Here is a 12,071-nt window from a genome sequence, read left to right on the forward strand (position 1 = left end):
TTAGTTTTCTTAGTTCAGCTTGCATCTCGAAGAAAAGAGCATGCCCTGTTGTAATTCGTGTGCCTCAGGAGACTTCAAGATGTATTCACCTTGCCAGATTGCTTTGCTTCCCAATTACATGTCCCTTTTCTTAGTCTCAGATGATTTTTAATTGCCCTAAATAATCTTTGTTGAATTCAAAGATGCTAATAATTATTTCATTTGTATAAATTGCCATTGGAGGCAAGTTAATAAATTTAAAAGAAGTAATAAATTTGCAGTTTGAAAGAAAATGGATTAAAGAAGGCACACGGGGTAAAAGTTGTGACTCAATAAAAAAAGATGACTTTAAATGAGGGATGAGTATAATGAAAATCACATTTTATTTTCAAAAACAACTTACAAACTAAAAGCTTTCAGAGAAATGTAATCTAGCCAAGAATCAGTACAAGAGAGCTGTAAGGTGGATTTCACAGGTATGCATTCTCAGGGCAAAATGAAAACCTCAAATTGGAACACATAATTAAAAAACACTAAGTTACTAGGACTTTATCAGAAAACAAACAAAGATGAGAATAAGTATTTGCCATGAGTTTGTGTTTTTCTTTTATTTTTACTTTATCCATGCTACCAATAAATAAGTTGGAATAAAGAAAAGTTGCTATTGCAACAACTGTCTTCTCTGTATAACTTAGAAAAACGATTTTTTCATTGAGACAGTGTGGATGCAGTTATAAAGACATCAACATTTTCTTCCCACAGTTTGAGTTCTCACTACTTTATATTGACCACTTTTTAGTAAGCATCATTTGTAAAAAACAGCAAGAATTTTGAGAAAGTGAGAATTTATATGACTTGCTTTAGTGGGAAACCTGATAAAAATATGTTTTAGCCCATCCACCATATTTTTTTTCCAGTACTACTATAAAAAAACTAGGGAGGGGTGAGGGAGACCTCAATATATAGTAATATTAAAAAAGTTGGCAGGTGCCAGCCCAGTGACATAGTGGTTAAGTTTGTGTGCTCTGTTTCAGCAGCCTGGGGTTCATGCGTTCATCAAGCCATGCTGTGGCACTGTTCCACATACTAACTAGAAAAGACTGGCACAGATGTTAGCTCAACGATAATCTTCCTCAAGCAAAAAGTGGAAGATTGGCAACAAATGTTGGCTTAGGGCCAATCTTCCTAACCAAAAATATAATAAAATGAAAGTTGGCAAATTCTCTCCTGAAAATTAAAAAAGTATAAAATTAGGCAAAATGGTTGAAAATCATACTATATTCTCTGGAAATAATCAAACAAACAAATTGAGAGGCATGCATTTATAAAAACTGCTAGCAATTTTGGAAGAGTGGTAAAGTCTGTGGCATTCTTTCCGGGTACCACTCTAATCAACACCACCCAACTCAGGCAGCAAGAAGGTAGTGTTACCAGGGTAGATCTGGCCATCGAAATCAGCAGTCATGTTGCCAGAAGGAATGTATTCTATTTGGGGCAATAAGTGGAAAGTTATACACTAGTGACGTTATCAGTAAAATTTGCTAATTATAGGAAACAGAGGGGAAACTCACATATCTGTTAGCCAGAAGTTGCAGTCAGAACTGGGGCAAGTGGCATACTTGACAGTTTCATGAGGAGAGCTTAGAAATAAGAGGTACACACATAACCATCTGAACCTGCCTGACTGATAGAAAAGTCCACACATATGCAGGGAGAACTGAGAGCGCCTGGTATACAGTTAAAGCCAAGGAAGATTGGAAAACTGGCTGAAGTTTAAATGAGCTCCCCAAGAAACACATAGGGCCTGAGGCTTTTGAGTACAATATATGCCCAATCATTAGCTGACTGCTAAAATATAAAATAGAATGAGTAATGTAAAATAAATGGCTGATACTAAGAAAAAATAAAAGGCAGTAGAAACTGACCTCAAGTAAGCCAAATATTGGACTGAACAGACAAGCATATCAAAGCAATTGTTATAAATATGCTTAAAGTATTGAGTGACACCATGTTTGAAAAATTAAAGAAAAAAATGTTTATAATGGTTTAGCAAATAGGGAAACTCAAAGGAGAAATAGAAATAAAACAGTGGGAATTCTAGAATTGAAAAATAGAATTCTGGAGTTGAAATGAAAATTTGCTCAATGTGTTCAATGGTAGGTTTGAAATATCAGGAAAAAAATAATGAATTAGTAGAAAGATAGATCAGTAGAAATTCTTCAATCTGAAGAACAAGGAGTAAAACAATTGAAGAAAAATAGGCGGAAGTGGGTAGAAACACTAGCTATTTCATCTTTAGATTAGAATAAATCTGAGGGCTGTTCTACACGTTCTGCCAGAGTTCCCGAGAGGCATTGAGCTCCCTGATAACATTGTTTTTATTGGCTCCCTTCCGCTCCCTAACTTGCTTCCCCAATAATCTGGTGTTGCTGGGTTCATCCCCCAGTTAAACTAATCGTCCTCAACTACTTGTAAGCTTTTAGAAGATCCCAAACCTACATAATAGTATATAAAACAACCTATAATTATACTTAAATTATTTGCCTACTTATTTATTGTCTGTGTTTTTCCATCAGAGTATAAACAGCATGAGGGAAGAGATCTTGTTACTCTAAATTCTTTGCTTTCATCTAAACAATTAGAAAAATCCTTGCCATCATAGTAAATGCTTTGCTAAACTCTTGTTTAACCAGTGAGTGAGCACATAGTAAATATCCACTTGTATTTTTATTGGGCTTCCTCTTATTCTATTTCCTCTAGTCTTTCCTTTCTGTTCTTTAAAATGAAGAAAGGTAAAATTCATTCTAAACTGGTAGATGGCCTCTGTTAAAGCATGAATGGCTCATTGGCCTTTGTTTCCTTTAGCTTTTAAAGGTTCCTTTCAGCTCCCCAAAATCTTCTATTCCAGAGTTAGAGGATTCTTTTATCTTAAGGAATAATCCCCGGTAAAGCTTTTTCAACCCAACCTGAAAATCACAGCTTGGTGGAGCTACAAAGGAAAATTTTTCCTCCAAAGACAACTCAGCACTTGTGAGAAATGCTGCTTTATCTTATTAAAGACTGATCATCTCTACATGATAAAAGCTGTGTAATTAAAATTCATGGTCTTGTCTGTAAAAGGCAGAACCATAGGGATAGAGAACAGAACTGTGTTTGCTGGGATAAGAGTAGGCGGGAGGGTTGGCTACAAAGCAACAACATGAGGGAATTTTTTGCATCTTGACTGGAGCGTAGATAACAAGACTTCAGGGGCTTGTCAAAATTCATACAACTATACATCAAAATAAGTGAATTTTACTCAATTTACATTAAAGAAATCATAGTCTGTAATATTTTTGACACTGTCAATGTTGGCAAAGTCTCCTAATCAGTTTGAAAAAAGAAGTGTGTAGAAATTACTATCTAAGGTCAACTCGATGAAATTTACCAGGTTTAGAAAATAGCCAAAAATCATGTTCCATAGTAAAAGGCATTTGGAATATCTTCTCTATTCAGTACTATCATTTTGAATATTTTAAGCTGGACTGAATATATTCTCCCTTAACTTATTTTGATCCTCTGTCTCTCACCTTACCTATAATGTTAGTGAGGTTTATAGGATTGGAAAAGCTAAAAAGCAGCAGATAACTCCCTCAGTTTTAAGAGCTGTAGAGTGTACAGCTTTATCTCACCTCCATTTTTCTTTTAGGAATGACTGTTTTTTCTAATTATATTCCAGGACATTAGAAGATTAGAGACATTCTGAAACCAGCCTTGATTTATCTCTCTCTCTCTCTTACTATTTCTCTCTCTCTTTCTCTTTCTCTCTCTCTCATCTCTCTAGGCTTAATAAAGACCAAACAATCACAAAATTAAAAAGAAAGAAAGAAACCACTGTTAAACTAAGATCTGCTTATAAGCACCTTACAGTTTTTAAATGGAATTAGATCCCAAAGGGACACATTTGGCTGTGAAGGCCAATAAGGACTGCAGTTTTGGTGACCGTCACACAAACAGTGACTTCTAACAGGCATCATGAAAGCACAAATCTTTAGATTTGAAGCAGTTTTTTTAACCAAACTTTATAGTCCTACGATAATCATTTTTTATTGTGTAGTTATAAGATTTCCATAAGTTAGGGTTCTCTAACCAGAGATGTAAAATACTTCAGACAACTATTGCTGAAAAATATTTCAGAAAACGATGCTATATATTTGACTTTACTTATATCCTTTCCTGAGAAAAGGTTCTCAATTATTTATAAATTAACTTTTCAGTAGTGATCCAGTTATCTATTGCTGCATAAAAACTCTCCCAATTTAGTGGTTCATACCAACAATACTATTATTTCTCATGATTTCATGGCTTGGGTGGTTTCACGTGACTACGTTCAGCTAAAGGATGGCTAGGCTGAAAGGTCCCTCACAGTTGTGGCACCTGGTGCTGGATGTCCCCTGGGACACTCTCAGTTCCCCTCATATTCTAGTCGGTCAGATTGTCATTCTTAAATGGCAGTCTCAGGTTAGCATTCCAAGAAGGTAGAGGCAGAAGCCATAGTACCCCTTGAGGCCTAAGCTTTGGAACCTGTACAAGGTTATTTCTGTCACAATCTGTTGTTCAAAGCAGGTCTTAAGGCCACTGTAATTGAAGAGGTGCGCCAATAGAGTCCCCTCTTGAAAGAAGTTGCTGCAAAATATTGTGGCCATGCTTTTCAATCAGGTCACTCCTCAGCGTCCCTCGTCACTCTGAAGCCAGAGTCCCAGGGTGTCACCTATTTGAGCTGTATGAAGGGTAGTCTTTTATATCTTCCAAATCACTGTTCTTGGCCATCTGCTTAAACATTTGTCAGAATTTTTTTTGATCAAAATAACCTGGTTCTGTCTCTTGATTTAATCTTTTTGATTAAATCAACAAATAAACTACTACTTTTAAATATATGATTGTAATACTCTCTCTGTACTGAGACTACTGGTACTTTTTACTAATCTACTTAAATGTTATTTTGTGTCAGACACTTGGCATGGAAAACGAACTAATGGCCCTGATAGAGAAGTACTATTATCCCTATTTCACAGTTGAAGATACTGAGGATTTGAGGTGTTAAGGAACATCTCTAGACTGGCATACACGGAGGTCTTCCTATCCTCCAAGTCCATGTTTTACAAAATAATACTGCCACACATAAGTAAGAATACTGTCTTCACAAGTTGATCTATCATCACTTTCCAATTTTGTAGTCAAGATCACTGTAAACACAAGCCTTATCTTAATGTTGATGTTTCTGTTTATTTTAATCGTGCATGCTACTTGTTACCACAGAAAAATAAGTCCCATTACATAAATCGATGCTGGTACCAGAAAGGCTAATTCCATGTGAGCATGAGTTTTTTCAGTGGAGTAGGTAAGAGGAGCCTTCTTGTGAGGGATCCCTCAAAACCAAGCACAGCATTGGTAGAGGCAGAGTCAAAGACTGAAACCTAGAAGCCACAGAGTAGGTAGGAGGGCAGGGTTGAAACCAGAAAAACAAAAGGAAAGCCAAGTCAAGAGCCAAACCCTGGGAAGACTGGAACAAAGGAAAAAAATTTTTAAAGAAGATCTAGATGCTCACATAGTTTGTGGAAGCCCTAAAAAGCAGATATTGAAGCAAGAGATTGAGTCATGGCATGAAGCAAGATGGGCTAGTGGCTTCTAGGGAGGTTGAAATCTCTTTAGCAATGAAGCACCCTCCGCTGTTGTCATTCCTAAATAAGACAATTAGTCCATAGGGAAAGGTAGGGGCGTTATGTGTTCTACAACTAACAGCTTAATTTCAGACTTTTTTTTGTTTGTATGTTTTGTGGTAAGAATCATCCATTGCTTCAAGAATCGGTACCGATGAGGAAAAATGAAGGAATTCTAAAATAACTGAATGACTATATGGTTGACAGGGCCCTAAAAGCTCCTAAGGGAAGCTTGGATAGTCCTAAACCCTGTGATAGTTTTCAGGAAAGGACTGCAATGGTTCCTTCTTGTGGGTGCTTCAAAGCTTTTTGCAGTAAACACTGGTTTCTATGGACCGTGGGTCTAACCCAGTAATGGTGTTCCTTTACCCTGTTGACGATCTGCTGGCCAACTAGTGTCTGAGCTCTCAATAGAAAATAGATGACCCAGAAAAGATATTCCCACCACTAAAAATCAAATCAAAGGCACATGCTGACAATAGATGGGTACATAAGACCTGAAAGGAGTAATGCTCTCAGTAGACACTGGTTACTATGATTTGGTCATAGAAGTCTTGTGCAGGTGGCCCAGGATATGTCTCATACTTTACTAACAAGGCAGGTGGGACTGATCTGAGATTTTACTTTCCTACATTTTACGTATTGGGAAATGAAGGAAAGTGTAGGAGTCAGGATTATTCATATCCCTTTTTTTGAGAGGGGTGGTTTTTGTTTTTATTTTCCTTAGACAGTATATTTAAGCTTTTTTAAACCATCCTTCAATATATATGTGGAAAATGTATCAGAAAATTGTTATCATTTATCATGTGTTAAATTCTCAAACTTGGTTGAAAGGGCAATACTTAGAGTGCACATATTGTGGTGCCCACTTCTTTGGAAAGTGAAGAAAGTACAAAACTATTTTCTCATCTTTAGTCAAATGTTTGTGATTTCAGAAGCATAGTACTGAAGCATTTATAACCTGAGATTGTGACCTCCTTATATACATTTCACAAAATATGAGGTGGCTAATTGACACACCTTGAGTGCTAACTTCTACAACTATAACGGACACTGGCATCGTGAGGCATACAGGTTCAGAAAATCACGTACTAACCCCAAGGCGAGTCACTGCTAGCATCTCTCTCTTTCTCTCTGATCGTCATTCTTCTTGTTTCTTCTCTTAAGAAGGCCTTATGATGAGGTTATTTCTTTATAGACAGTGATGAGTACAATAATTTTGTATATGTTGAAATATATGTTTTTTATTCAAGGATCCAAACCAAAGCCCAAAGGTGACTTCAGGAAAAAATCTTGAATACTATGGGAAAACTAATTTCTGCTGTTTTCCCATGATCCCGTCCTCAGCAGTATTTCTTTGGAACTGGAGATCACAGTCCCTGACAGGATCTTTGGCAGCATCAAGTAAGAATTGACTGCATCCTGGCTCTCAGGAAGGCGTTCAGGGCTCCTACTTCACTGAGCAAAGGTTAGCCTGTTTCTGTATGCCCTGAGTGGTTTCAAAATGGAACTGCAGGGCACCACGTTCTCAGGTGCTCTGAATTCACCTCCTACAACCTGGGCTGGTAATTCCTCCTCAGGAGACAGAGCCTCCTGGGCTGGCCAAAAACAAGCCGTGAAGTGTGCCAAAACAGAGTGACGCTGTTCTTCCCACCACCCTGCCCTCTTTCTCCTTCATCAGATCAGACCAGCACTTCTTTCTTTTATATTTGAGTAAAAATGTCTTTAACGCATGGGAGTATTTAAGCACTAGGTATGTATGTAAGCTGCCAGGTGTAAAATCTTAGGGAGTGGTAAATCCTGTTGCAAACTGGAGAGTGCATGCAACAAATAAAACTCTTAAATAATGTGTTCTTGAGTTATTCTACTTTTGTTGTTTTTGTTCTGTTCTCTTATTAGGAGATGAAAAAAATTAACCTACAACAGGCTATTATTGAACATGGGTCAAAAATTACAAACCCATCTCTGATTGTAACAGTTTGTGAGATGGAAACTGCATATGACTTAAAGACAGAAGAGAGTTATAATAGGTCACGAATAAAATCTATCCAGATGAATAATTCATTCATGAAAATAGCAACAAGTGATATTCTGAGGGAGACTGTAGTATCCACAATTCTAAACTAAATTTTTAGGGATAAATCTTGAAACAGTTCTTCATCCATAAATATATTGTTTCATCTGATTTCTGCATTTTTCCATGAGAGGAGGGTAAAGGACAATAATGATTCCTTGTATTTATCTTTTGCTGTGAAATAACCCTTTTATTTCTATTCAAATTTCTGGTTATGAGGGATTTTTAGATATTTTACTTTAATCCACATTGTATTCTTTCATTACTCTCATCACACCCACACTCTCTTCACAGTGTTTACACAGTGTTTTTAGCTTCAAGTCTTCTCCGTGGAACAGGAAGAAACATTTCACTCTGTCATTTTAGAAAGCGTTGTGCCTCTACTTCCTGCTGTAGAAAGGAAATAATAATAGCATTTACCTCGCAGGATTAAATTAAATTTAAAAAAAGATAACCTGCATAACATACTTAGGAAAGTGTCAGACACATAGTTTGCGTCAAAATTATTAGTTGTCATCATTATCATTATCTCATAGTCTATTCACACACACACAAAATAATATCTGGACAGTTTGGCAGGTGCTGTCTTTTCCCACTTTGAAATACTGGCAGCCTGGCTGTTAATTCTGTAAGAACTTTGCTAACTTTTGCGAGTCCTACTAGTGTACATTTATCAACACCCTGAGTCAGAAACTCTGAGAGAGGGCCATTAGTTACACCTCTGCCAATAGTGTGTGATGACTCCCATTTCTCTAGTACATCCAAGGGATCTAAAAGGCAGCACCATCCCTAATGGAATCTAAACTGAGAAAATGTATCCACACAGTCAAACTAATAAAGGACATAAACACAAACTGTTTAATTTATCTAAAGCAAGCCAATGAAAGTGCCTGGTCGTTTTAGAATTAAGTAAGTATTTTAAAATTAAACAGCCATTTAATATTAACCCCGTGAAGGGAGTGTGTGTGTGTAGTGTGAGGCGAGGTGGGGATGGATAGAGCTCAAAGGTAAGCCGGAGCCCTTAGGCCTCTTACTGATTTCACACCTCTCTGGCAGAGATGGTCCATCTTGCCATGGGCCCGCCATGCTTCCTTTTATGCTTAAAGCATGACGTAATGGGCAGCTAGTGATTTTCTTGCTATGTTCTGTTCCTAGGAACCATTCAGTCTCTGGGGATAAATTCACTCATATGCTTTCTATTTTTGTTAAAATCTGTTAAGATTTTTTTTTCTTGAAAAAAAATTTGCCTGCAGCAGAGCTGTATTTCACAGCTGGCATATTGATTTTATTCTGAAGTTCCTAAGCATACTTACTCTGAAAATGGTTATTGTGTTCTATTATAAAATAGTGCCACCGGCTGCAGACATCTCTCTCTTCCTACTTCTCTCATTCTTCCTTGCTGAGTTCTCGCTAATGTTTTTCATCTCCTACCTGATTCTCTTAGCTCAGTCAATGAGAGAAGGGTTGGATAATACCATCTCCAAACCCCCAATGTCAGAGGTGAAGGGTACAACAGCATGGGTGGGACAGATCAAGCAAAACTGCAAGACTCAGATGCTTCTAGGTGGGCTGGGAAGGGAAACCCATTAGAGAATGAGGAGATTTTATCAGTACAGGCATAAGAAGAATTTTTAATTTATGTTCATTAATTTTTCCTTTCATCATTCCTCTAGCTACATTTGCAGTCTCATTCAACCTTAAGCAAGGGCGATGAAAGCCAGTTTATTCGCCCACCACATCCAGGACTAGAAACAGTCTTAAAACCAGTATCATTGGAATGCAATTAAGTAGCATAATTCTTCTGTTGAATATTATTTTTTCTCTTGTCTTCAGGTTATATATACTTCCTCAAGACAACAGTTCCTACTTCTACTTAGTTTACTGTACGTCATGTTTGATATCATAAGTCTTAAAATTAACTGTTTCTGTAGGTGTTACCAATCTGTTGTCAAAGGATAAGTTATTTTTTTTTAACTAGTGGATATTACCTTCTCCTGGAAGTGTGGAGCATATCAAACAGTGTTTGTAAAATGTGGCTGAGCAATTGTGTTTATTTATCATCAATAAGATTGATGTATTTTCCAAAAAACAAAACAAAACAAAAATGTGTGTGTGTGTGTGTGTGTATATATATATATATATATATATATATACATGTATATATTTAACTTTTTGATAGTTTAATGAGAAAGTGAGAGTATTGGCTTCACTTTCCATTGAAAACAGTGCCTAGACATTGTAGGAGATTAAAGAGAGAGGGAGAGAAAAGGAACATATCACCTGAGCACCTCTTACCTTGTATGTGATAGACACATGTTAGATATCTTACATTCAGTGTTTACATTTTAATATTTATGAGCTTGTCTTCAATATATCATTCTCCTTATCTTACAGATAAATGAACTGTGACACTGAAAGGCTAAAGGCAGCCCAAAAACCTCAGTGCTGATCAGATATGCAATACAATGGCATTTGTGAGCAGATCAAGCAAGACTATGGGGTCCAGGACTTAATTGAGAGCCGTGTAATAAGTAAATAATGAATCTACAGCTAGATCGCCAGCCTTTTGTCCCTTAGTGTAGTTATTTCTCCATGCTAGTATATGCTATTCTAGTCTACAGCTAACAGAAGACTTACAATCAACTTGAATATTCAGATATAGATGTAGGAAATAATATGAGTAAAATATGCAGTATAATTAAGTGCTATATGTGTAGCAGAGATAAAGCATTAGACTGTTAAAAGTTTCAGTATGAATATAAAGGCATTTGGTATAGTTTTATCAGTGGGAGGAATAGTTTAAATATGTATGAGCGAATGGCTAGTCATGATTTGGCATTTTCTGTAAGAAATATATGTTGGATATTAGACGATTGAGTTCACACCCAGACATACAGGGTCGTACGTCACGTCAACGTTGTGAGATGATGTGTCACGTCCGTATTTTATGGACACACACTGAGTAAGTGGATGAAGTGTGGTATAACAGCAGTGGCATAAGAAGCTGCAGAATTGTCTCACAAGATTGTATAAGGGATTAAATGACATACTAAGTGAGAGACTATACGTGAAGGCATTTTGTAAATTATGATATGTGACACAAGTGACAGGTAATATCTCATATCTTCTATAGACCTTATACCTTAAATGACTTTTTATATAATTCTGTCTTCTTATATTAAGAGATACATGTTCACTATTTTATTCTTATTATGAATACTTTTTTATGGATGAGGAAACAGAGATTCAAAGAGGTAAAGTGAGTTTTCAGTAATCACATAGTTATTAAGTAGAGAAGCCAGGGCACAGGTATATAGGTAGATATAGATACAGATATAGATATAGATATATAGATATAGATATCTGTCTGATTCTAAGCTGTGCTCAGTTTAATTGAGCATTTTAAAACTGTAGGTATAGGCTTCCAGGAACCTTTCTAAGGATCAGATTGAGAGGTTTTAGAATAGGTGGTTGGACTACGTAATTTCTAGAGTAACTTTTAGCCACTATGTTAGATAATTCAGAGTTTTCTTTTAGACAAAATATAATATAAGCCTGTTATTTGCAGTGTCTGCCTTTTTTTCTTATTTTTTTAATTGAGGTGTGATTGACATATTATATGCTTTTTACGTAGAAATTAGACACTGAATCTCCATCATTAATATTGTAAACAAATATGATAAATGGATTCTATAAACTAAAGATATTCAGATTCAGTTTCCATGAACATTAATTAAGCATTTACTATGTACTTATCAGTAGGGTTTTTTTCTGTTGATTTGGGACTTTTTCTGTTTTTCTTTATTTTGTTTTTCTTAACCTTGAAGTCTAAGGCCCAGAGTATGTAGAAAATTGCTAACAATTGTGTGCAGATTCCTTATCTCAAACTTTCTAAGAGACAGAAGAATCAGCGATAGCAATATCTGTAATCATGCGTGTTCCAGTGTTCTCCCTCAGTCTGTATAAGCAAAAGAAGGGAGGAGGAGAAGGAAGGGATTTATGGGTGTCTGGCTGTGGGGAGAGTTGCAGTCCTCATGGTGAGTGGTCACTCCTTTTTTCTTTTCCTTTGTAAAAGAAAGGAAAGGAGTTTTCCACTCCCTTTTCTCCTTGGCCTAGTGAACAGGGGAGTTAAGTGTTTTAGAAATTGTAAGTTTCTTCAAGAAAGGGAGTCTAAGATTCCAAGTGAGATTCCAAGTGAGCTGGTTCGGTTCAACATTTGAGAGAAATAAACAGAGAGGAGGCCGAGTCATCGCTTGGCTTGTGCTCCTCTGTTTGCAGTGACGAGGGGCTGTAAATTTTCTGAGGATCAAGTGCACAAA

General features: G+C 36.6%; 1 long non-coding RNA gene across 1 annotated transcript in view; it reads left to right on the forward strand.

The window, feature by feature from the left end:
* The window catches only part of LOC139083124 (uncharacterized), a 93,375-nt gene extending 81,913 nt beyond the window's left edge, over positions 1 to 11,462 (forward strand). The window contains exon 3 of the long non-coding RNA XR_011539695.1: positions 10,147 to 11,462. This is a non-coding gene — a long non-coding RNA (uncharacterized lncRNA). The remainder of the gene's footprint in view (positions 1 to 10,146) is intronic.
* Positions 11,463 to 12,071: the final 609 nt, after the last annotated feature.

This window comes from Equus przewalskii, chromosome 4 (assembly GCF_037783145.1).
Source record: "Equus przewalskii isolate Varuska chromosome 4, EquPr2, whole genome shotgun sequence".
Taxonomy (NCBI): Eukaryota; Metazoa; Chordata; class Mammalia; order Perissodactyla; family Equidae; genus Equus; species Equus przewalskii.